Below are 27,260 nucleotides of genomic sequence, written 5' to 3' on the forward strand. Positions count from 1 at the left end.
GATGTTAGCGACGGTTTCCAGTCGCTAACATCTTGGCACGCCCACTTTGCATGTCATTAGTGATAAATATCACTGACATGCAAAGCGGGGCCCAAGATGGTCGCTATCTCCTTCTAGCTGTCGCTAACTGGTGTTAGCGACAGCTAGGTAATAGGGAGATAATTTTATCTCCGCTTTCTTGGCTTTTAAAGCCAAAAAAGCGGAGATAAACCCCCTTGATAATATGCCACTGAATTCCTCCTAATTGCCCCGCCAGCCAAAGTCCCCATAATGCACAACTTGATCAAACACCTTACAGCCCTCAACTTTCAACCAACCATTGTGGATTCAGCGAAATCATTGGTATAACACTTGACTGCAACCTCAATATGCAGACTCACATTAGTAACGCAACAAAGGGAGTAAACTTTCAGATCAATACACTGAGGAAGCTGAAACCGTTCCTACCCGCCAATGACTTCAAGATGGCGGTTCAAGCTCTAGTTTCACCTCAGCTGGATTATGGAAGTGTTTCGCTATGTGTTCTCCCTAAAACCACTACAGCTCCCCTAAAAGCCTCTACTAATGTGGCAGCGAGACTCATCACTGGCTCGGAAAGAAGGGCCCACATCTCCCCTGACCTAAACTCTTTAAACTGGCTGCCATTTGGAGTCAGAATTCACCTGAAAATAGCATGCATGATGCATAAGGCCATACATCACAATGCACCCAGCTATCTCACACAGAAAATCACAATATCCGGTGGGATAAGATCCACAAGAAGTGCAGAAAACCTACTCCTGAAGCCACAAAGATTCAACAAGAAAAAAACATATAAACGATCCAACGTGGGAATGGCGCCCAGGATATGGAATTGCCTACCCCCAGAAACAAGACTGAACTCCTCCACTGCATCTTTCAAATTGTAAGTAAAAGACATTCTTATGGCAAAATTCACTTAAACACAGACCTAGGATTCCGTGAGAACATTCGTACCCGAGATCCAACTAGTCAACCTATTCATTATATTTGCCATTACTATGACTCATTAGGTCTCTCTTGTTTTGCACCTTTTTGCTTTGCTTTTTGTTTGCTCAATGATGTTATATCTATTTGACTCATTTGTTTTTACTGTATTATCATGACTCATCAGGTTGCTCCTGTTCTGCATCTTATTGCTTTGCTTTATGTTTGCTCAATGATGTTATGTATATTTGACTTACCCATCTTTAATTACCTACTGGCGGTCGCCAGTAGGTAGTTATAGTTAGGATTGTTTTCTATAGGAAATCTGCAACATTCTATTGGGAATACTTTGGCGCCGGTTGAGGAATCTGCCTGTAATTTTCCTTAAATTTGCCTCGCTGCGATCTGCTCCTTCCCTAAAAGTTTGGGGGGCATTCGTCAAGCGGGGGCCGAGATAAAAGGGGGGTCCCAAAACGTGTTTTCCCCATGTTAATTTCCATAGGGCGGTTGGACTCACTTTTAGCCCTAACGGCTGAATGGATTTCCACAAAACTTGGCAAAATTGTAGGGACTGGTAGCCCCATGTGCCTTTGCTATGTCTCAAGATATGTGCTCCAGTGGATTTTGAGTAATTTAGGTTAAAAAAAATATATATATCTGGGCGGAGCCTAACCACACATCTGATCTGATTGGCTGTCAGCACTTCATCCAAGAAGTGTTGGCAGCCATCTTGGGACCAATATACATGATAGCACCTCATTAAAAAGCATTGTAGTTAATAGAGGGTTTTAGGACTTTAGTTACATTATAAATCATTTGTTGATGGTTCCATACTCATTTTAGGAATTGTGGTGGGTTCTAAGGTGATTTTACCATGTGAAAAAGCCTTCTGCTGTGATATCATTAATCATGTTTGAAAGAAAACTAATATCTCATGATTTTTTCACACAGTGGTTTGGAAGGGGATCTATAAGCTAAACTGAAAGCATATTTTCTGTAAATTCACATTATCTTTCTCAGTCATGTGAGAATGAAGTCTGACATTCTTAGTAAAACATGTACATCAAACAAGGACAGAGACTGTCAGTTGATTCCTTTGTGTTCTACTGCAGCCTCCTAGAGTGTTCTAAAGAACAACTAGAGCGCTAACAGTCCTACTTATTACAAAGGTATAGCACACCTGAAGCCATCGTGATGGGAATAAAGTGGTAACTCTTAAAACATTTAATTTAAAAAGGAACAAAATGAGGGGGTATATTTTGCCATAGAAAGTATGATTAGTGCTGCAGAAAGAAAAATTAGGGCACATTTTGAGGGACTTCTCAAATACTCTTCAATTTCATTAAACAATTCTGACATACAGTCTCCCAAGATGGCCACCAGAGACAAAAGAGCCTAAATGTAGCCCAAATATCACCCAGATGTAGCCCAAGTATAGCCCAATGAAAGAATGTCCCAGAGTTTTCTGAAGAACAACTAGAGCGCTAACAGTCTTACTTATGAAAAAAGTATGGCACACCAGAAGCCATCTTGATTGGAATGAAGTGGTAAGTCTGAAAACATTTAATTTAAAAAAGAACAAAATGAGGGGGTTCATTTTGCCATAGAAAGTATGATTAGTGCTTCAGAAAGAAAAATTAGGGATCATTTTGAGTGACTTTTCAAATCCTCTTCTATTTCATTAAACAAATTCTGACATGCAGACTGAAACATGCACTTTGAATACCAGCAGCAGACTTCCCTGGTGAGCAGTAGCTTTACTACAGTGATCTAATGAGCAACTAGAGTGCTGACATTCAGAATTTATGGCAAATGTGTGACACATCTGAATGCCTTCTTGATGGAACCAAAGTAAACAAGCATTGAAAATGCAATAGATCTCGCCCTCGTTTAAGTTAAAGCCATTCTGTTTGTAATGAGGTGGCTTTTTAGCTTTGCTTTTATTAGTGTTTTTTAAACTTTCATGTAAATAACATGCATCTGTATGCATATATGTATATGTATGCATGCATTTATATTTGTATTTATATAGATATACAGACTATATATGTTTATATATGTATGTATATATATATATTCACTGAAAAAACCATAGGTTTCACACCAGTTATAGTTAGGAATTAGCATTTAAAAAACCTATTAAATTCACATGAAAAAACCATAGGTTTGACACCAGTTATAGTTAGCTGGAAATTTTACTGACATAAAACCATTGAAATTCCCTCGTTATAGTTAGTTGGACTCACTATAACTTGCGCGTGTAATGCACTGCTGATGACATCACATATAACATCACTCATCACATGGTCAGTGACATCACTCATGACATCACTCATGACACCATCCAGTGAATGTATGTCTTTTTGAAAAATAAATATGTTTTATATATGTATATGTAAAGGTCGATGGAAGAATAAATGTTTAAATAAGTGTCTTAATGAATGTTTTAAAAAAAAAAAACAATTGATTGGTTAACTGGCTTATTAAGTGTATTTTAGTGAATACATGTATTAGCGAGTATTGTTTAAATATTTAAATGTTTGTATCAGTGTTTCACTTTGTGTATAAGTGGCTGCATGGGTTGGTGAGTAGCTACATGTGTGTGTATATGGGTTATTAGATGTTTTTTTTAGTATCAGTATGAGTGTCTGTATGGTTTGGTGGGGGTATTACTTAGTACATAGATGCGTCAATGACTGACTCACTGTTTATGTGTTTGGAAGACAGCATATGTGCAGGACTGTATGGATGGATGAGTGTGTATATGTATGTGTTAGTAAGTGAATGACTGTCTCACTATTGTCTTTATCAGTAACTACATATGTTTTAATCTAGTTTATGTGAGTATTGATGTATATAAGTGAGTATATGTGAGACCTATGGAAATTAACATGGGGAAAACACGTTTTGGGACCCCCCATTTATCTCGGCCCCCGCTTGACGAATCCCACCCACATTTTCAGGGAAGGAGCGGAGCGGGCCATGAACTTTGAGAAATTCGCGAAGATTCTTCCACCGGCGCCAAAGTTATTCCCAATAGAATGTTGCGGATTTCCTATGGAAAGTAGATCCTAACTATAACTACCTACTGGTGACCGCCAGTAGTTAATATATATACATACACATACATATATATAAATGCATATGCATATATATGCATATATATATGTGTATATGTGTGCGTGTAGAGAGAGGTAGAGAGGTAGAGGTGTAGAGGTAGAGTGGTAGAGGTAGAGAGGTAGAGACTAGTAGAGAGAGAAGTAGAGAGAGGTAGAGAGGTAGAGAGTAGAGAGTAAGTAATAGAGAGTAGAGAGTGAGTAGTAGAGAGCAGTAGAGAGAGTAGCAGAGAGTGAGTAGTAGAGTGAATAGTAGAGTGAGTAGTAGAGAGTAGTAGAGAGTGAGTAGTAGAGAGTAGTAGAGAGTGAGTAGTAGAGAGTGAGTAGTAGAGAGTAGTAGAGAGTGAGTAGCAGAGAGAGAGAATAGTAGAGAGTAGTAGAGACTGAGTAGTAGAGTGAGTAGTAGCGACTAGTAGAGAGAGAGTAGTAGAGAGTGAGTAGTAGAGAGCAGTAGAGAGTGAGTAGTAGAGAGTAGTAAAGAGTGAGTAGTAGAGAGTAGTAGAGAGTGAGTAGTAGAGAGTGAGTAGTAGAGAGTAGTAGAGAGTGAGTAGCAGAGAGAGAGAATAGTAGAGAGTAGTAAAGACTGAGTAGTAGAGTGAGTAGTAGCGACTAGTAGAGAGAGAGTAGTAGAGAGAGAGTAGTAGAGAGTGAGTAGTAGAGAGTAGTAGAGAGTGAGTAGTAGGTTGAGTAGTAGAGAGTGAGTAGTAGAGAGAGGGTAGTAGAGAGTGAGTAGTTGAGAGTAGTAGAGAGTGAGAAGTAGAGAGTGAGTAGTCGAGAGTAGTAGAGAGTGAGTAGTAAAGAGTGAGTAGTACAGAGAGAGAGAGTAGTAGAGAGTGAGTGGTAGAGAGTAGTAGATAGTGAGTAGTAGGGAGTGAGTAGTAGAGAGAGAGTAGTAGAGAGTAGTAGAGTAGTAGAGAATGAGTAGTAGAGAGTGAGTATTTGAGAGTAGTGGAGTAGGAAAGAGTATTGGAGAATATTCCAAAGTTTGGCATAGCACCACTTGCACAATACGTCCAATCAAATAATATCACTTAGAGTCCTTATTGAAGCGCTGGTGTATATTCAAATGCTTTTATTTCCCTTAAGTTTATGTACCACAGCCAGCCGAAACGTTTTGTTCTGTACAACAGAACTTCTTCAGGGCGTTCTTATTTCCTTCAAGTTATGTCGGTATCCTGTTGTCATATAACTAGATATTTCTTCCAAATGTTAGACGAGACGTAAGTACATACTTATTCAAAGTGACTAGGTATCAATTTTACCCACACAATTTGGGCAGACGTGACTCATTTATAGCATCCTCAAAGTCAGTCTTTCAAAAATTCCAAAGTATAGGACATGATAATCCAAATCCAAATGTTTCTCAAGAAAAGTCATTTTCAATCATTCGGAATATCGGTGTTTGGGCAGATATGACCCAGGGACCCCCACTATGCAAGGGGAATTAGTCCCCCCTCTGCAAACGCGCCAGTGGCCTGCGTTGCAGAGAGGTGTAAAAAGGGGCATAGCCTCATTACACCTCTGTGCAATGCAGCCTCCTGGCGCATACTGGAGGTTCCAGGTGGGCTAGTTGACCCCCAGGGACCCCTAGTATGCAAGGGGAATTAGTTCCCCCTCTTCAAACATGCACGGGGGCTGCGTTGCAGAGAGGTGTAATTAAGGATTGTGGCCTCATTACACCTCTCTGCAATGCAGCCCGCTGGCGCATACTGGAGGCTCCTGGTGGGCTAGTTGCCCCCCAGGGACCACCAGTATGCAAGGGGAATTAGTTCCCCCTCTGCAAACGCGGCAGGGGGCTGCGTTGCAGAGAGGTGTAACAAGGGGCATAGCCTCATTACACCTCTGCAATGCAGCCCCCTGGTGCATACTGGAGGTTCCAGGTGGGGTAGTTGGCCCCCAGGGGCCCCCAGTATGCAAGGGGAATTAGTTACGCCTCTTCAAACATGCACGGGGGCTGTGTTGCAGAGAGGTGTAAAAAGGGGCGTGGCTTCATTACACCTCTCTGCAATGCAGTCCCCTGGCGCATACTGGAGATTCCTGGTGGGCTTTCAGGTCTTATATAGTTAGGAATTAGCATTTAAAAAACCTATGAATTTCACTGAAAAAAACATAGGTTTCACACCAGTTATAGTTAGGAATTAGCATTTAAAAAACCTATTAAATTCACTGAAAAAAACATAGGTTTGACACCAGTTATAGTTAGCTGGAAATTTTATTGACATAAAACCATTGAAATTCCCGCGTTATAGTTAGTTGGACTCACTATAACTTGCGCGCCTGCAATTCACTGCTGATGACGTCACATATTACATCACTCATGACATGGTCAGTGACATCCCTCATGACATCACTGATGACACCATCCTTGTGACAGAGTGACAGACCTCCTTTCAGTGTAATGTAACCCTTGAAACACATATCCAAAAATAGAAACTAACATTTTCAAAAAAATAGAGATACCCATACGAGTTACAACAACCAATTCAGTAATACCACCATCTATATACACATCCACTCATTCACCAACAGTTCTATATAGTCACTCATACATATATTCACTCATCATATGTAGTGAAACACCTATACATCCTGTTACACACCTACTGTTATCCAAAAGTTACTCACACACATAATCACACATGCAAATAAACTATTGAACATCCATTTATTTGCATATACCGCTATACACACACTACCACCTTACTTCTAAGGAAACTTACACATAATTACTCTCTTAAACAATCACTTATAGAAACACATACTTATTTAAACAAGAACTCTTTCAATCTCTCACTCTCACATATACTCACTTATATACATCAATACTCACATATACTAGATTAAAACATATGTAGTTACTGATAAAGACACTAGTGAGACAGTCATTCACTCACTAACACACACATATACACACTCATCCACCCATACAGTCCTGCACATATGATGTCTTCAAAACACATACAAACAGTGAGTCAGTCAACACCCCTACCAAACCATACAGACACTCATACTGATACTAAAAAAACATATAATAACCCATATACACACACATGTAGCTACTCACCAACCCATGCAGCCACTTATACACAAAGTGAAACACTGATACAAACATTTAAATATTTAAACAATACTCGCTAATATATGTATTCACTAAGATACACTTAATAAGCCAGTTAACCAATCAATATAAAAAAAAACATCCATTAAGACACTTATTTAAGCATTTATTCTTCCATCGACCTTTACATATACATATATAAAACATATTTATTTTTCAGAAAGACACACATTCACTGGATGGTGTCATCAGTGATGTCATGAGTGATGTCACTGACCATGTCATGAGTGATGTAATATGTGACGTCATCAGCAGTGCATTGCAGGCGCGCAAGTTATAGTGAGTCCAACTAACTATAACATGGGAAAGTCCAATGGTTTTATGTCAGTAAAATTTCCAGCTAACTATAACTGGTGTCAAACCTATGGTTTTTTCAGTGAATTTAATAGGTTTTTTAAATGCTAATTCCTAACTATAACTGGTGTGAAACCTATGTTTTTTTCAGTGAATGTATGATATAATTAACCTCACTTACTGTAAAGTGCCCTGATACCCGCAGGGGTCTTGTCTTCACTCTATAAAACTTTCAAAATAAATAAACTGTGGGTTATCAATGGACTTGCTGGGTAACAGTGCACCGCATTATATTGTTGAATGCATATGTGTGTGAGTAAGTTCATACTTACCTGCCTGATATTTGTTGCACCGCTTATTGGTGCAGAGTGACTGTGTGTGTAGGAGAGACAGTGGGTGGACCGCCTGTCATTCACAACACTGGCCGATGGTGTTGCCTCACACATTGATTTCTTGCTAGAAGAGTATTACATTTGACAGTGGTTTTACCCGCGCTGCCTCGGCCAGAGCTGTTGCTAAAATGTGTTAAAATTCTTGGCATTTCTGATATGGTTGTGACCCGGGTTGCACCCTTTAACTGTGTTGTATTGAATTGCAAAAATTGCTAGAGTGGGTCTGGGGTGTTGCACCACATAATGGTGCTTGAGGGGTGTAGGTGTGCATATTACTGATGTCATGTTGACATGTTTGGGCCTAGTACTGCTTGTGATAATTCCAAGTGTGGTTTATGCCCACAAATACATGGTGTTCAAGTGTGCTGATTATTGTGTGTGTAGAAAACACATTGTATTTACATACGTCACTTGTGGAGTCTCTTTTGTGCCATCAGTTTATTTATTGTGAGTGAGGGAGTGCTGTGCCAATGCTTTACACATTGCCTCAGTGATAGGCCTAGCTGCTCATTGCCAAGCTACCTCAATGGGGAGCACAGGTTATACAGTGTATGTAATCACATGCCTCTTACAGGAGTGGTAGGTTTTGCCTGGCTAGCGCATCACCTCAGTCAACCAGAAAGAGCCAGTTCCAGCACCCCGTGAATAAGATTGTGTGGCAGACCTATCAGGAAAAATATTTTTGGGGGATATTTTCACTAGAGACCCCTTGGCTGTACATTCAAATTAGTGTGCACTGGCCAGTGATATATTGCAGTAGGGCTAATAGTCATTTTCCCCCTGTTTGCAGTATGTGTCCCACAAAGGAGCTAGGGGAAGCTCTGCTTCCAAATGTTATGTCACACGGATACATACGTGTGAAGATGGGCAACAATCAAATCTCTTTGGAAGCTCATCTCATTTCATTCTTACCCAAAATGATTTACTTTCACATCAATGACGTTTGCTCTTGTGAAATGAAATATGTTTTAACTACTAAAAAGTCATAGGATGGATGCAAATGAATTTCAGTTCACTTATAACAGACATCTTTGATGTGACAAACCAGATATGTCATATTCACTCAAGAGCTTGAAAGTTGGTCTTTGCATCCTATCCACCTACCAGTGTCTAAAATGCATATTTGGGGTGGACAGAAGAAAGGTGGAGCAACGATGCTGTGAGACATACTCCTACTCCCTCTTGTTAATTTTTTGCTGGTATTGCTGGGCATGAACTGTGCACACTGGGCACGGTTATGCTGGCTCTATCAAAAGTACCCTGCCTTCTAAAACATGGTAAATGCTAATGGCCAACTGACATATTTAACTTTATCATGAGGCCATTGTATATGGTGCCGGACAAAACACCAATAGCGTGCAAAGTACATTGTCACCTGTGGATTGCAGCACTTGCTGCACCATCAACTAGAATATGAAAGAAAACATAGATTCAGGCTTACTTGTGTAGCATGAATCCTACAACATTTAAAACTGCAATTGAACCAGAAGAAATAGCCCCTTTTAAAATAATAGAACCCTGGTTTTAAACATTAAAAAATCCACTCCTAATTAGGCCTTGTGCCCCACATGCGAAGGTGCCTAGTACTCAAAAAAGGGGTTGGCAAACCATCTGTGTGGCTGCAGGGTCATACAAATAGCTGTATGAGGTATTTTTCTGAAATGTCCAGCTGCTCAGTAGCAACTATAGCTGCCATGTTCCATGATGGTTGCCTCTGTTCAAGTGAGTTCTGCCTCCTAAGTGCTGTTCCTGAGGACCTAGCATCCTTAAAATTCACTGTGCCCGATTCACAAAAGTAATCTGGGGCAAAATCCTAACTTTATGACTTTCGGTATTCACAAAAGGCATTGAGGAGTAGTAAAGTTAGGATACCTAACTTTACATCTCCTAAACTAAGACAAAATCCTAACTTTACGACCCTCGGTATTCACAAAAGGCATTTAGGAGTAGTAAAGTTAGGATTCTTAGTTTTACTACTCCTAAACTGAGACAAAATCCTAACTTTATGACTTTTGGTATTCAGAAAAGGCATTTAGGAGTACTAAAGTTAGGATTCCTAACTCTACCACTCCTAAACTGAGAAAAAGACTAACTTTACGACTTTAGGTATTCACAAAAGGCATTTAGGAGTAGTAAAGTTAGGAATCCTAACTTTTCTACTCCTAAATGCCTGTTGTGAATACCGAAAGCCGTAAAGTTAGGATTTTGTCTCAGATTACTTAGGTGAATCGGATCCACCATGAGGAGCTGCTCCAGAATCTCTGAATGTTCAGATTTCCAAAACCTCCAAAGTGTTGGCAGACCTTTGCCGCAATGGTGCATGATTTCATTGCAACTACATTGGATACAGTTTGACGCTTGCCTCGTTGAAGGATTTTCATCTCCATTAAAATAACTAGGTTTGAAGGTAGAAATCTTGACAAGGTGAAGGAGTGTAAAGTATCTACCTGACATGAGGACTTCACTTGCCATGAAAATTGAAGTTCTCCTGCTCAGAGCTTTTTCTGCCAAAAGCAGTGGTTTCAGTGGACTTTAACCAGCAGTTGTCTGGCTGCTACAGAACTGCAAAAAGAACAGATGATGGTGAGAATGCTGAACAAATCAAATATTCATCCCCAGTCACAATTCTGGGTTTGATCCAGCATTTGTGTGCTCACCACCGCCACCACAGTTGGGACCCTGCCCCAATAGGAACAGTCCATCCCAAACTGCCAGGCCAGGTCCTCCCTGGACCAAAAACAAGCATCCTGTATCCGGGTTCGGAGTATTGCCCCTCATCAGCCAGGGCAGCATGAATCCAGTGGCCCAGTGAGTACAGGAGCCACATTAGGACAAACCCATCTCACTTACTGTGATAAAAGCAAACATAGATGAATGACAAAATGCTGAACAAATCAAACATTCACCCCCGGTCATGGATCTGGGTTTAATCCCTCATATTTTTCCTCACCATGCCACACCAGTTTGGACCTATCTATATGCAAATCAGTCTTAGCATGCTCCCCATGAGAACAGTTCAGCCCGAACTACCGGGCCAGGTCCTCCCTGGACTGGGAAACAAGCAATGATTTGCATGGTTGACATTATCCACTGAACCTCTCACATATCCTCTCACATCTCTATACAACCTCACATACATCCACTCCCACACAACCACTCACAAACCATTTCATATTCCTACTTACTGATCATAGGACCGCTCACACATCCAATCACTCATACACACTAACAAAAACAATATCTGACCCATACATCCACTCATTCACCCACTCACTCACCAATCCAACCACTCATACATCCAAACAAGCAGATATGCAGAAACTAACATACCCACCCATACAGTCACTTACACGCTGAGTCAGTCAGCCATACAGCTAATCACAAACCTACTTACTCTCCCATATAGTCAATCATGTAGCCACTCACGTACCCATATGGTTACTTACACATCCACCCAATTGTTCATACAGATACTAATATATGTACTCACTAACCAATACAGTCACTGACACAAGCATGCACTCACACATGCAGCCACTCTTATAATAACTCACTCACCCACACACTCAGCCATACACTACTTATGCACCCACTCACTCACCCATACAGCTATAGACATACCCACTTACTCTCCTGTATACCACTGACTCACCCACTGACTCATACAGTCACACAGAGACACTTACTCACCCCTACATCCAATCACACAGCCACTCATTCACCCATTGTGAGGGCGTAAATTATAGTTAGCTCAGGTAGCTATAACTGCTGAATTTCTATTGTTTTATACAAGTGAAATCTGAGCCTAACTGTAATGTCCGTGTAACCTTTTCTTCATTGAATTTTAAAGTTTTTTTTTAACTCGGTTTCCTAAGTATGGCAACCCTGTAACCTTTGGTTTTTACAGTTGTTGTAATTTAACAGCGATTAGATTAAGCATTAGCAGAAGACATCTTAGTTCTGGCCATTATCTTGACATTTAGCGGACTCCATTTTGTATTTGTGGCAGCCATTTGGTCTGCTACATGCTGCCTCATGCCGACCATGTGCCTTGTCCTATCTTCCTGTCCACGGCGCTTGAAATCTGCCCGGCAACAAGTTATATTTAGCATCCCTCACTTTTGCGCATGTCAAGTAGGGTCCACATCTGTTAGAGATTAGTTCCAGATAGGAATGTGTTTGTCGACCCCCAAAACTGTTAGCTCCTCCCACTGATCGATTGCGCCTCTCGATATTACCTTATATGTACATAAACTGTGCTCTTTTGTTTGTACCGCCTTCTTTTGAGCCCCTGTGCGGGTATAAATAAACCATGCTTTCTTGGCTCGTGGTGCTACTTCTTGCAATACCGAAGGGTACTGTTTGAACCGTAGCACCACCTCATGAGGTGTAATAAATGTTACTTTTTCTATTCCAGTTTCTGTGCCAACTTCTTTCTAGTGGTATGAGGACTTTGTGCAGAGAAGGGCGAACCCATTGCACTAGCGGGTCTAGCTGAGGCCTGCTACTACAAATTGGCACCCGACAAGTGGGGCTCATCGCCGACTCGGATGCCTGAAGAACTGGTTGCGACAAAGTATTGGGATCTCGCTGCGGACGCGATCGCATGCCAGAGAAAACCCGAGTGTTGGCATCCAAGGCGTTTTTCCCTTCTTTCTGATCTGACCATCCAGGTGGCGCTGGTCTTCGACTGAGATCTCTTCTGTCGATTCGCTGTGCAGTGGCCGTTTGGTCGAATTTAGAACTTGGCAGTTGGAACCCGGACACTAAGCATGGGCGGAAAATCCGTTTCGCTCGCGGATTTTGCGGATTTTCGGTAAATTCGCAATCCGCGAGATTCGCGAATCTCCCGCAAAATCCGCAAATCCGCGAGCAGCGGATTTTATGGCTTGCTCACACTGTTCGCGTGAGTTCGCGGCTTCCCAGTACAACTTCGCGCCCCGCGAATAAGCGCTAAATTGCAGAAATACGATCTTAGCAAAACTGAAACTACTTACCAGGTTCAAAAGTTCAGGCTCATCATTAGTAGCCATTTCCTGTAGTGCTTCCTGAGGGGCCCCTCCAGAGTTCAGTTGCCAGTTGCAACTATTATGTGACCCTGCTCTGAACCTCAGAATAGTTACACATATGCCACAAAGGTCCTGAATTACAGCTAAGGGAGACAAGCAGGAGCCAGGCTGGAAGTTCAAATCCATTAATCAGCCCATAATTCATTATTGTCAGTTGGGGCAGGGCAGGTGTTGTAACTAATTTTGCAACAATGAAAGCACTTAGCAAGTGCAAAAGATCACTAATCAGGAAGCACTAAGGAAGCAGGTGCCAGCTAAAAAAATATTCTGTGACACATTAATCAGCCCCAAATTAATTCAGGTCACTTGAGGCAGGGAAGGTGTGCTTTGCTTTGCCACAATAATGTACACTGACTGGACAACCAGAGGGTGCTGTGATGAAACAGAGGGTGGCATGGGTGGGCCAGAGGGTAGCATGAGTAGTCAGAGAGTGGCAGTGGTGACAGAGAGTGGCAGTGATGAAGAAGAGTGTCCCAAACAGGCTGGACACGTAGAAACAACAAGTTCGCGAAACTTGCGACCCGACAGGTAAGTTCGCAAATTGCGAAATTGTAAAAACCCTCGCGAACTGGCAGAAACACGGGCGAACACAAAAAAAAAAAATCCGCAAATTCGCGAGAATTCGCGGATTTTGCGGATTGCGAGTTCGCAAATCCGCAAAATTCGCGAACGCGAGATTCGCAAAATTCGCCCAGGCTTACCGGACACCCTATGATTGGTAAGGGCCGCTTTACGGCACATACTATGGGTTTTGGATGCCCTTGTTTGGTAAGGTAGTTTTAGGAACACTTATTATGGCATATTTGGTATTTGGTAAAGACTAGTCTTATTTGTGTGAGTATTTGTATGATTTGATATATTGTTGTGAATGTATCTAGGACCCTAATTAAATATTCCAGATTTATGCCCTTATATGGTTATAATAAATCATGCCCTTATAAAGGCATAAGAGTCATACCCATATTTAGTCATATCCCATGCAGCCCAAATACGGCAAGGCTACTTCCTTAGACTCCTAGAGAGCACAACGAGTTCTTTCAACATACCAAACCTCCAGCAACCCGGGAATTCCCCATGCCTTTGTTTTGATTTATCATAGAACTCCTGGCTGAAGACGCCTGATAGCCAGAAACAAGTCCTAGGATGCTTGATTCCGGTCCAGGAAAGACATGGCTTGGCAGTTTGGCCTGGACTGTTCACATGAGGCACAGGGTCAAGACTGATTTGCTTATGGCCTTGACTGAACTGGGTGAGCAAAATAACGATGGATTAAACCCAGATCTGTGACTGGGGGTGAATTTTTTGCCATTGTGCAACATTCCACCCATCATCTTGTGTATTTTGCTGTTCACCCTATTTGTGAAGGGTATGCCCAGACATGGGTCCCGTGCTCACTAAGCAACTGGAGTCAAACTATACTGGCTGAAGACGGCTGATAGCCAGAAACCGGTCCTAGGATGCTTGATTCTGGTCCAGGAAAGACATGGCTTGGCAGTTCGGTCTGGACTGTTCCCATGAGGCACAGGTTCAAGACTGATTTGCATATGGTCATGTCTGAACTGGGGTGGCTTGGTTGGCAAAATAATGGTGGATTAAACCCAGATCTGTGACTGGGGTGAATGTTTTGCCATTGTGCAACATTTTGTCCATCATCTTTTGTATTTTGCTGTTCACCCTATGTGGGAAGGGTATGCCCAGACGTGGGTCCCGTGCTCACTAACCCACTGGAGTCAAGCTATCCTGGATGAAGACGGCTGATAGCCAGAAACCGGTCCTAGGATGCTTGATTCCAGTCCAGGAAAGACATGGCTTGGCAGTTCGGCCTCGTCTGTTCCCATGAGGCAAAGGGTCAAGACTGATTTGCATATGGCCATGTCTGAACTGGAGTGGCTTGGTGAGCAAAATAACGATGGATTAAACCCAGATCTGTGACTGGGGGTGAATGTTTTGCCATTGTTTAACATTCCGTCTATCATCTTGTGTATTTTGCTATTTTAGTTTCTCAGCATATTGCCGGCGGTTAGTCATCAGTGTATACCCGCCAAAGTGCAGCCAGACCAATTAAAAAACAGGGTTTTCCAATCTTAATAGTCCTAAGGCGCTATAGTAAAGTGCCTTTTTCCCCCATATTATTCTATACAAAAACTTAGGAGAACATTATGGCCCTATTCTTCCAAAGTGGTCTCTAGCCTCTCAATGTATTTCCAGGCAGCAGTACATTTTTTAGTAGCGTCCACTCCATTTGCATACGCTTCTTCGAATTTCCTTGTACATATAATTTTATTTAGCCATTCCAGATCAGTGTGTATTTTTAAAGACCTCCAATTCTGGAGTGTCAAGGAATGTGCTACGAGGGAGGCAATTGCTGTAAATCTCTCCTCTTGGCATTGCAAGGTTTGAGGGGAGTCACTGAGGGGACTATGACGGAGAACCATGCCTCTGTGAAGTCGCAGGTGACCACACCTCTCTCTCTGTAATGGCGGCACAGCAGCTCAGCAGTTTTGGCGTCCTCGGAGTAGCTGAGTTTATCACTGCTTAAGCCGGTGAAACGAGTCAGAAAAGACTTTGGTGCTGATGTCGAGTTGAATCTACCTGGCGGGAAGTGCTGGAGGGAAAAAAAACCCGGTACACTGGCATCGGTGGTGGAATCAGCGGGGCCGGGCCCGGAATTGGAGGTCCCAACAGACGGTGTATAGGAGGGTAGAAGGTCCTACCAGCCCGCGGCTATCCCCACTTCACCTTATCTTGTCATCCTCGCCTACCGCCTCCTTAGCGTCAGCACACATCCAGAATGCTTCAGCGCTAACCTCAGTGGAGACGTGTGGCTCAAATGGTTAGAGCGGCAGACCCTGATGCAGAGGTCTGGTCCGGGACCAGTGTTCAATACCCGCCTCGCCGGGTCTTGGGCTCGATTTCCTCGGACCTGATAATTCTCGCCGCAGTGCCTATTCTAATCATGGGTCCCTCTCTGCAATTCTGGGAAATAGCTTGCCTAATCTCCACAACGGCCCCAACAGCGCTGGGATGCCTGGCTTCACCTTGGGGGTGCCCAGGAGTGGACATTCCACAGGGAAATCCCAGGAAGAGTTCCTAAGCGGTATACGGACAGCGCCGGGACGCCTCCGTTGGAGGTAGCTGTGCGCTTTACAAATGGCATTTACATTTACAACCCTCACGGCACAAGAATCAAATCTCAATTCATTGAGTTTGACCCCGTATCCCTCTCAAGGCGGCTCTCTTAACGCTACGCCACTATTGCACACTCAGCTGACCCAGATTGCGACTGCAACTGCTAACGCTCCAGCACTTTCACCAGGGCAGCAGGAACACTAAGAGCAGCAAAAGATCTTGACACAGAAGACAAATACTTCACAAACCCCAGCTCTGGAATCAACTCTAAAATCTGCAGATACTCCAATAGATGATCTATCTGAAGCAGCCTCCACCAAAATGATGGACATTAAGATCTTGCTAAATATTATTCTTGAGGAGATAAGAGAGATGAGAGGTCTCAGAAAAACGAAATCGCATCTCTTCATCTCTGCCTAGGGAAGATTGAAAATGTAGTGACCTGTCTCCCAGTTAAAATCCAAGAAGCAGAGTCAAGGATTTCTCAGTTGGAGGACCAGATGAGTGGATTGCTTACAAAGTACACGAAGTTACTAAAGACAGGAGTACGCTAGAGAACAAGCTCTTGGAGCTGTAAAATCACTTGCGTTGTTCGAACGTGCACATAGTGGGGGTCCCTGAGAGAAGTGAAGGCGCCCAGGTGCCGCAATGGGTGAAATCCTTCATTAAGCAAAAAGTTCTCCCTGAGTTCAGCGCGAATCTTACAATTACAAGGGCCCTTAGAGTTCCTTTCCATCTATTACTAAATTTGAGCGGTCCGCGTACCATCTTAGTCAACTTCGCAGACTACCGCATAAAAGAGAAGATCCTGGCTAAGGCAATTTACGATCAAGGAAACTTCAATCTGCAGAATCTTCCTGGATATGTTAGCAGCGGCAGTCCGGAGGCACAAACAGTTTGTTCAACTGCTTTTTCTTTTTAAAGGCCAAGGCGCGCAGGCGTCAATAGCCCAATAGTCAAAACTGCGTGTTCTTGTTAGGGGGAAATTTCATATGTTTTCTAACTTAGAAGATGCTCAGGGTATTCTTAAGGAGATTTCTGGCTCAAATGAATCAATGAAGGAATTGATGTTTTTATTTTTTTCTTTAGCCAGGTTGTTTAGAATATTTCTTACCCGGGGGGGGATGGGGGGGGGGGGGGGTCACCCAGGTTGCAGATCCATGGCACCCTCAAAAGTAGTGGGGGGTAGAAGGTGGTTAGTGTGGTGGTTAACCTCCTCAGAGGGGTGTGTGGGGGGGAGGGCTTCTAAAAGAGTATAGCAGCAAAAAGAGTTGGAGCAGGGTATTAGAGTAAAGACCTTTAAGATAATGAGAGTGTTTAAGTATTTTTCTTTGTGTGCTCTTATTTTGAGTTTTGTTCTGTCAGAAATATGGTAAAAATGACTAGTAAGTGCTGTATTATCTCAATCTATGTTAATGGGATATTAAACAAATCAAAGTATGGAGCCTTAATTAGGTGGCTAGTGTCCTTCTCTCCTCAGATAGTATTCCTTGAGGAAACCCATTTAAAAACTAACCTTCCTGAGATATTTTTTCCTAGATTTTTATCTCATGCATTTTTTGCTTCGGCCAGACTGGCCAAAAGAGGAGTTGCTATTTATTTCTGAAGTAGTCTTCCATGGGAGTTTGGCCAAATTCAGAGACATCCCTTGGGCCGGTGGTTATGGGTCGAGGCCAAACTAAATGGGATGATCTTAAATGTTGTCAATTACTACGGCCCGACAGTGGATGATACTATAGCCCTACTAAAGATCAGTGAGCTACTTAGGGGGGCCCAGGAAAGATAATATTGGGCGGGGATTTCAACTTTATTCAAGACCTTAGGAAAGATACCTCAAATAAAAATAAAAAAAGGGCTGAAACCCCAAACAAACAAAGGGGCATATTATCAAGGGGGTTTATCTCCGCTTTTTTTGCTTTAAAAGCCAAGAAAGCGGAGATAAAATTATCTCCCTATTACCAAGCTGTCGCTAACACCAGTTAGCGACAGCTAGTAGGAGATAGCGACCATCTTGGGCCCCACTTTGCATGTCAGTGATATTTATCACTAATGAGATGCAAAGTGGGCGTGCCAAGATGTTAGAGACTGAAAACAGTCGCTAACATCGCTATCTCCTATTACCAACTTTTGGAGATATTCACGCTAAGCGGGAATATCTCCAAAAGCTAACACCTGCCCTGAGCAGTTCTTAGCCATGTTATCCAATGGGAGGTGGATAACATGGCTAAGAGCATTTGCTCGATAATGCATGAATATCGCTGACTTTTCAGCGATATTCATGCATTTCGGCCGTTTTTTATCGCATTTGCGATAAACCTTGTTAATAGCAAGGTTTATCTGCGATAAAAATCGCCGATGTGCGGCGATAATTTTTGTCTCTAAACAAGTTAGAGACAAAAATTATCGCTAGTTGTTGGTAATATGCCCCAAAGTTCTGGTGGCCCTAAGACAGGAACTTCTGCTGGTAGACCCTTGGCGTCAATCTAACCCTGCTGATTCTAAATTTGCATACTACTCTAATCAATTTCACACGGCCTCCCGAATTGACTCATTTCCTACTATCACAATCTTTAAGGTATACAGGCACTGCAATAGGGACCAACTCATTTTCAGACCATTCCCTTGTGACAATGGAGTTGGAGATTGAAGGGGGTGGGGGGATTCAATCCAGGTGGCAGATGGATCGTCTCCTCTTGCAAGACCCTCTGTGGGCAGCCAAATCCAAAAAGTGGACTTTGGAGTTTTTTTTAGAATAAATGAAAATACGTCAGAAGTTTTTTCAGTCTAGGGCGTGTTTAAGGCAGGCATTCGAGGGCAGATGATTGTGTTCTCAGCCGCTCTGTCGAGAAAAAGGTGGGATAAGATTAATCAACTCCAACAAGCGGTAGACAATTCAATGAGCTCCAGAGACACATCCCCAGGGGACTGGGGTTGCCGGGACTCAGCTAGAAAGGGCGAAGCTTGCCTTAAAAGAGTTCTTTTTAATTGAAGAAATAAATAGCTCCAGAACCTACCAACAACAAGTTTATGAGGAGAGCCAAATGGTGGGAAAAATGCTTGCAGGGCTAACAAAAACCAAACAGGAGAAAGCCTTGATATCGGAAATCATTGATCCAAAGACCCAAGATATTATAAGGGATACAGATGGTATAGCTCTAGTTTTTATGGAACATTACTTGCAGCTTTATGCTACAAAATATGAGGTAGGACTGGGCCAAATTCACAAATATTTTGATGAAGTCTTACCCGGGCAGTAAGTGAGCGCGATATTTTGGATGCAGATATCTTAAATGTGGTGAAATCAATTTCAGGGACCAAGGCCTGTGGAGTAAGCATGGGCGAAATTTGCGAATTTGTGTTCCGCGAATTCACGGATTTCCCCGTGAAAACGCAAAAAAATCTGCGAATTCGCAAATTTTCCCACGAAATCGCGGACTTTTTTGCGAGTTGCCCTGGAGTACTTTCTACTGGCTAATCCAGTAAGTGCTCCCTCATTGGGTAAATGTATAGTGTTTTTACTACACTGCAGCTGCGTAAAGGGCCATAAAATGTGTCTGTAGTGACCATGTGTGCCTGTAACACAGGCACAGGCACACATGGTTACTGGAGACACATCTTCTGGCCCTTTACGCAGCTACAGTAGAGTAAAAGCACTATGGGGCAGATTTACAAGCCGCTTGCGCCTCTTTTGCGCCGCAGTTGCGTCACTTTTGAGACGCAGCGACAGCACAAAAGATGCGCCATGGTGCTGGATATTAACAACGTGACGCATCTGAGAGATGCATCATGTTGTAAAGCCCTGCGCCATCAGGAGGCGTTCCGGCGCAGGGGAGGGCGTTCCTGCGCAGGAACGCCTCCTAAAAGTGGCTGAGTGAAATCTACAAGATTTCACTCAGTCACTTTTAGGCCAATGCTGCATCAAAACCCTGCGCCTGCTTGAAGCAGGCGCGAGGCTTGACGCAGCATTGGGGAGATAGGGCCCCCCGGAGCATTGCTGGAGCTGCGTCGCCCTTGCGACGCAGCTCCAGGAATGCGCTGCTTTCACGGCACAGATGCGTGACGCATCAGTGCCGTTTTTGCCACATGGTGCGCCGCATTGTAAATGCAGCGGACCATGGGTGACGGAGCTGCGGTGCACAATAACTGGCGCATTCCTGGGGATGCGCCAGTGTTTGTAAATCCGCCCCTATACATTTAGCCAACGGGGGAGCACTTACTGATTAGACAGTAGAAAGTACTCCAGTTGAGTAGAGGTATAGCACAAAACGGTGGCATCTTCGTGGACAAACACGCTGGGCGGGATTCATTCTGCCCCCTGTTAGACTCATTTTTTGTGCCCTTATGCCCTCTGTTAGACTTGTTTTTCCCTTGTTTTTCTGCCCTTCTGCCCCCTGTTAGACTCGTTTTTGTGCCCTTCTGTCCTCTGTTAGACTTATTTTTCCCTTGTTTTTCTGCCCTTCTGCCCTCTGTTAGACTCGTTTTTTGTGCCCTTCTGCCCTCTGTTATTCCCTTGTTTTTCTGCCCTTCTGCCCTCTGTTAGACTCGTTTTTGTGCCCTTCTGCCCTCTGTTAGTCTCGTTTTTCCCTTGTTTTTCTGCCCTTCTGTCCTCTATTAGATTGTTTTTTGTGCCCTTCTGCCCTCTGTTAGACTCTTTTTTCCTTGTTTTTCTGCCCTTCTGCCCTTTGTTAGACTGCTGTTTCTGCCTTTCTGCCCTCTGCATCATCACATCATGACTCAGCGCTACCCCAGCATCACTCAGCACCACCACATTATCACTCAGCACCACCACATTATCACTCAGCACCACCACAGCGCCACTCAGCACCACCACAGCATCATCCAGCACCACCACATTATCACTCAGCACCACCACAGCACCACTCAGCACCACCACAGCATCACTCAGCACGATCACAGCACCACTCAGCACTACCACAGCATCACTCAGCACCACCACAGCACCACTCAGCACCACCACACCACCACTCAGCGCCACTACAGCATCACTGAGCGCCACGACAGCATCACTCAGCGCCACCACATTATCACTCAGCACCACCACAGAACCACTCAGCGTCACAATGGCTCACGATACCCATTCTGCCAGACCTTCTGTAACCGGTACGAAGCCAAAGAGACACAAAAATGACCCACCATCTCCTATTCATTCTTCCCCGAACCCAGTTCTGGACTCTAGATGAAGTTCGAGGTCTTCAACCTTTTATGTCTGCAACAAATGAAAAGCTAAATCAAATTGAAGAGAGATGGATTGTTATGGAAAACAAAGTAACAGAGTTGGAACAACGTGTTAGTGACTTACATGACGTGCCTACATGAATTCCAATTTTGGAACAAGAAAATCTCAAGTGGAAGCTCCATACAGAGGACCTTGAAAATCGAAATCGTAGAAATAACCTACGCCTGTACGGCCTTCCGGAAAATGTTGAAGGGTCTAATATGGTTCACTTTCTTCAGAAATTTCTTCCACAACTCCTAGGACTTCCATCATCAGAGAACCCTCTCAACATTCAAAGAGCTCACCGCCTGGGACGTTTGACCACCAGTGCTGTAAAACCTGTGGTATAATTATGTTCTTTTTGGAATTCACTGAACTGATGAATGTTTTAAAAGCAGTTAAACTCAAACGTCGTCCTACCTGGTCTGGCCACAATATTTTCATCTCACTGGATATTTCTAATGCAACCAACGCACATTGTAAGGAATTCCTTGCCCTGTGTTCTCAAATGAGACTTCTCAATATTCAATATGGAATACTACATCCCTGTCTCTGCAAGATCACCCATGATGGCCGTTCACGCTCCTTTGATGATCCAGAGAAACTTGAACTTTTCCTTCACAATTTATCCTCTGCTGGAATGAATACTAATATCTGACTTCTTTTACCTTTCAGCTATGTTCCTCTGAAGTGAATATACTCCTCTCTCTTCTGCAAGTTTTTCTTTCCTTCTTTACCTATTTCTCTTACTTATCTCACCTACCTACGAGGCTCTCTCCCTATTTTTTCATCTTATCCTTATTTCTGAGATCCCCTATCCTCTGTGTCAGCATGCTCCTACCTCTTTTTCTTCCTCTTCTCTTACAGGTCTGGCTGTTTTGCTTTGATCTGTTAATTTGGTCTATCCTTTCCCCTCCTTCCTACTTTCTTTTTTTCCTGTCTCTTTTCTGTTTTTTCCTCCCTTTCTCTTTCTCCTTATTTTATTCTACTTTCCTATCACATACTCCTGGATTGTTTATTCTTTCCTTTTCTCCTTTTCTTTTTCTTCTTTTCCCTTTTTTTATTTACTCTTCTATCATTCCTCTCTTTTGGCTGTGTGTACTTTTTTTCTATCTTTTTCCACACTCATCAATTTTTCTTCTATTTCTCAATATTGTTTGTTTGTTGTTTGTATAAAATGGTATTGTTTATCTTTTTTTGCATTTTTCCTCTTGTACGTAACTTATGGGTGTTGTTTCCTTTTTTGTAGCTGCGCTCCTGATGTGTCTCAACTCCATATGTATTATACCTTCCTAACCCTCCATTATGTGTAAGTTTTTTACGTGGAACATCCGTGGTCTTGGACATCCAGTCAAGCGTCAGAAGGTATTATCTCATTTATCTAAACTTGAATCCAAGTTTCTTTTCTTCAGGAAACTCATTGTACTGATGCTGAATCGCTTAAGTTGAAAAGGAATTGGGTGGGACAAGTTGTCTACTCTCCTGCACTAAATAAAAAAAGGGGGTGTTGCCATTTTATTTCATAAATCTATATCTGCACAAATTTTATCTACACAATGTGATGAGGCTGGACGATGGGTGATGGCTAAAGTTGTTATACATAACACAACCTTGGTTCTCTTGAACATTTATGGTCCTGTCAAACCTGATCCTAAATCTTGGGATGAAATTAAAATGTTAATTTCCTCTATTGATTGCCCTGATATTATTGTTGCTGGTGATTTAAATCAGTGGATTGGTCCTGTCAATCCTGATCCTAAATTTTGGGATGAAATTAAAATCTCTGGGATAAAATTAATTTCCTCTATTGATTGCCCTGTTATTATTGTTGCTGGTGATTTAAATCAGTGGATTGACCCCTTTTCAGATAGATTATCTAACTGCAAGTTTAACCCAGACAAATCTCATAAAGCTGTTCAATCGGCCATTACCTCTCATCCATTTTATGATGTTTGGAAGACATGTAATTCGGATGTGCTTGAATATACTTTTTTTTCTAGTGTGCATCATACTCGTTCTAGGATTTGTCTATGTTCTAATCAGCAAATCCCTACTCCCTTCACTTCAATCTTCAGAAATTGGTTCTATTTTTATTTCTGATCACGCCCCCATACACGCTGTTCTTGACCTCTCATTTACTTCCCCTCAATTCAGTAGATGGAAACTCAATGATTTTTTATTATCTGATGCTACTTATATTACAGAAGCCACCACATGTATTACAGATTTTTTTAATGTTAATAACCCAATGGATACCTCTGTCTCTAATACTTGGGATGCTTTTAAAGCCTCTTTCCGTGCTTTCACTATTTCTTATGTCTCTGCCAAAAAGAAGGTCATGCGGAAAAAATATACCGACCAATTACATCATCTTAAATCATTGGATCACACATATTATACATCCAAATCCTCTTCCACTCTACTTGAATTAATTAAGGTCAAATCGGAACTCAATATACTAGCTACTATTGACGCTTGTAATATTCTTCTTAAAATTAAGTCCAAATATCATGGTGGTTAAAATAAAGTGAGTAAAAAGCTTGCCAATTATCTGAAAATTAAATCTGAACATAAAAATATTGGCCCTATTTTTAACAATTCTAAAAAAAAATGGTGTCATTGGATGAAGATATTGCAGAAGTCTTTCATGAATTTTATAAATCCCTCTATTCTGATGAAGCCTTTCCTACTAACCAACATTTACATACTTTCAGGTCTTCCTTCTCCCCCAGCTATCCCAGATAAACTTAGAGAAGGAAATTACTTCTCAGGAAATAATTAATGCCATTCACTCTTTAAAAAAATCCAAAGCCCCTGGTCCTGATGGACTATCTGTTGAATTTTATGCCACCTTTACCTCCATGTTTGTTCCACACCATTAAGCCCTTTTTAATTCCTTTATTAACGATGCCAAAGCATCCGGCTCTTTTATGGATGCTCTAATTGTCATTATCCCTAAACCAGACAAAGATCATACCCAATGCAAACATTTCCGACTTATATCTCTAATAAATTATGATTGTAAAATTTTTGCCAAGATTCTTGCGTCACGACTTGAAATGATCATTCCTTTATTAGTGAAAACTGATCAAGTCGGATTTGTCAAGGGTCGATTAGCATCAGATAATGCACGAATGTTCACAAATAATATCTCTTATGCTAAAACATATAAATTCCCTCTTGCAGCATTATCCCTAGATGCCGCAAAGGCATTTGATCGGATCAATTGGCAATTTATGTTTCAAACTCTTCAATGATTTCATTTTGGCCCTACTTTTATATCTTATGTTAAATTATTATATTCCTGCCCTCAAGCTAGTATTTTTGTAAATAACCATTTTTCACAATTTTTCTCTTTATCCAGAGGTACAAAACAGGGATGTCCCCTTTCACCTTTACTTTTTGTTTTATGTCTTGAACCTTTCCTGGAGCGTATCAATTCACGTATCTCTGGTTATATTCATAATTCTATTGACACCAAAATATCTGCTTATTTTAATTTACATGTCTACCCCTACTGACTCACTCCCACCATTTATGGAAGAGGTCTAATTATATTCTAGTATTTCTGGGTATAAATAAAATCTTTGAAAAACAGAAGTTTTACCGTTAAACTCCATTTGTTATCAGTTTATGTTTAACGATACTACTTTTACTTGGTGTCCTTCTAAAATTAAATACCTTGGCATTTGGTTTTCCTCCTCCTGGGGCGCAATACTCTAAAAATACACGTTCAATTCATTATTTACAAAAATTCCATCACTTCTACACATTTGGTCTCCTTTATTTCTTTCCTGGTGGGGCAGGCTGGACACGATAAAAATGATGATTGTCCCCCATGTTCTTTACACTTTATCCATGTTACCCATTTGCATTCCCCTTTCCTTTTTTTCTCAAATTAATTCTGCATGTAAAAAATGTTTGTGGAACAAGAAGCACCCACGCATTTCTCTTTCTAGGCGTATTTCTCCTAAAACTGAGGGTGGTGTCTGCTTTCCTGACTTTAGAGCTTCTCATTCAGCTTTTTTAATTAAACAAGCTTATGCTTTATCCTATGACTTTGCTGATATCCCTATTCCCAGATGGATTGTTTATGAGCGCTCATTATTAAAGGATTTTTCTTTTCCAAATGTACTTTTTATGTCCAATAGCACTTTCCTGTCACACAATCCCATTTTAAAATATGCTCAGAGTTTACTCTATAATTTATTTTTTAATGACTTCACCCCTTTTCAGTGTTTCTTATCCTCTACAGTTTGGTATAACAAATATCTCAGATACAAGGGTAAATCATTTTACCACAAATTTTGGAAGGAGAAGGGCATTATTTATGTTCATCAATTGGTTTCCCAAGACTCTGTTCTCCCGTGTCCTGTTCTATGACTACAATATCATTTACCTGATTCATGTATTCGAGAATATAATATAATTTCCTGTGCCTTACAATCACAGCTACATAAGCTTGTAATACCTGATGTTACACCTTCCTTTACTCCAACCTCATCTTTATATCTCTTACTTTCCACACACAGACCTAAAGCTGCTCTTGATTATAAGTTATTGTTATCTCGTGTTATTGTGAGACCGAAGTCTCCTGTTGAAACTGCATGGGAAACTGATTTGTCTGTTTCTTTTTCTGTTGCAACTTGGGATAAATTATGGTCTAAACTGTTTAAAGTTTCTGTTTCTGCTCGTATTACCCAATCCTTATATTCATCTATAACAGAGCTATTATGACCCCAGTTGGAATCTCTAAGTTTTCTCCCTCCTCTTCTCCTTTGTGTTGGTCCTGCTCTACTGATACTGGCACATTGAAACACCAACTTTATGAATGTTCTAATGCATTTAACTTTTGGAAATCTGTTTGGTTCACATGCATGAAAATTCTTAAGTGTCGCCTTACATTAACTTTACAAAATGTTTTTTAGGCTCCTTATCACCTGACATTGATTGCTCATCTCCTGTTTCGTTGTTATTTGATCTTTTTATTGCTTTAGCTTTTAAAGTTATCTTGTTATCCTGGAACGATAATTCTGCGTTATCATCTGTTACTTGGTGGAATTTTGTCTGTGATGAACATAGAATTGCTAATGTTTCCTCTCTCTCTCTGTCTCTCAAAAAATAAAAGCTGATCTCCTTTGGCTTCCTTTCTCATCTTATCTATCCTCACATAATCCTGTACATTAATCGATCCCTCATATATATATCCGCATTTTTTTCCTTCCTTTCTCTCTTTCCCCTCTTTCTCTCTTTCCTTCTCTTTGCATTATTTTCCTTTGACTATTATGCTTCTGCTTCTATTAATTCATTACGTTTTCTTTTTAGCTTTATTTATATATATTATGCTGTAAGTTTTATGATTCTTTGTTTTATTGCTTTTGTTTCTTTTTGTACTCCTTGTAATTGAAATCTCAATAAAAATCTCTTAAACACAAAAAAAGATTTACATATTGTATTGCATGCCTCAGGTTATGTAAACAGCTGTGTAGTGTTGGCCTGCAACCACAGATTTTTCTTTTGTATTTATACATTTAATGTACTCCTTGACAAGCAGGAGGACTTCTTCAGTTAACCAATTAATGATGTCAATGGTAAAGCCAATGCTGCTTAAGGCGCACATTAACAAGACCTTTAAGTTAAAGTAACTAAACATGTGTACTGTTGTGTACATGCATACAATAATGCATGTGTGTGTGTGTGTGTGCATACACTGATAGCAAAAATACCAACCTAATATTTTCCCTTGTGTTGTAGAACGCCAAGACCATATCCTGAATAGTAGGGTAGCTGGTGTCCTAATACTGGGAAAGGAGAAGGACCCTGACTCATGGTAGGCAGAGAGTTTTGGATTTGATTGACTCTGGGGCTTTAATTATTATTAGATAAATTGTCAATTGCATCGCGCGTCATATGATACTGTATTTTATATTGTAGTCACTGGTGTATTGTCATTCCACACAC

The sequence above is a fragment of the Lissotriton vulgaris genome, chromosome 3_2 (assembly GCF_964263255.1).
Source record: "Lissotriton vulgaris chromosome 3_2, aLisVul1.2, whole genome shotgun sequence".
In the NCBI taxonomy this organism is placed as follows: Eukaryota; Metazoa; Chordata; class Amphibia; order Caudata; family Salamandridae; genus Lissotriton; species Lissotriton vulgaris.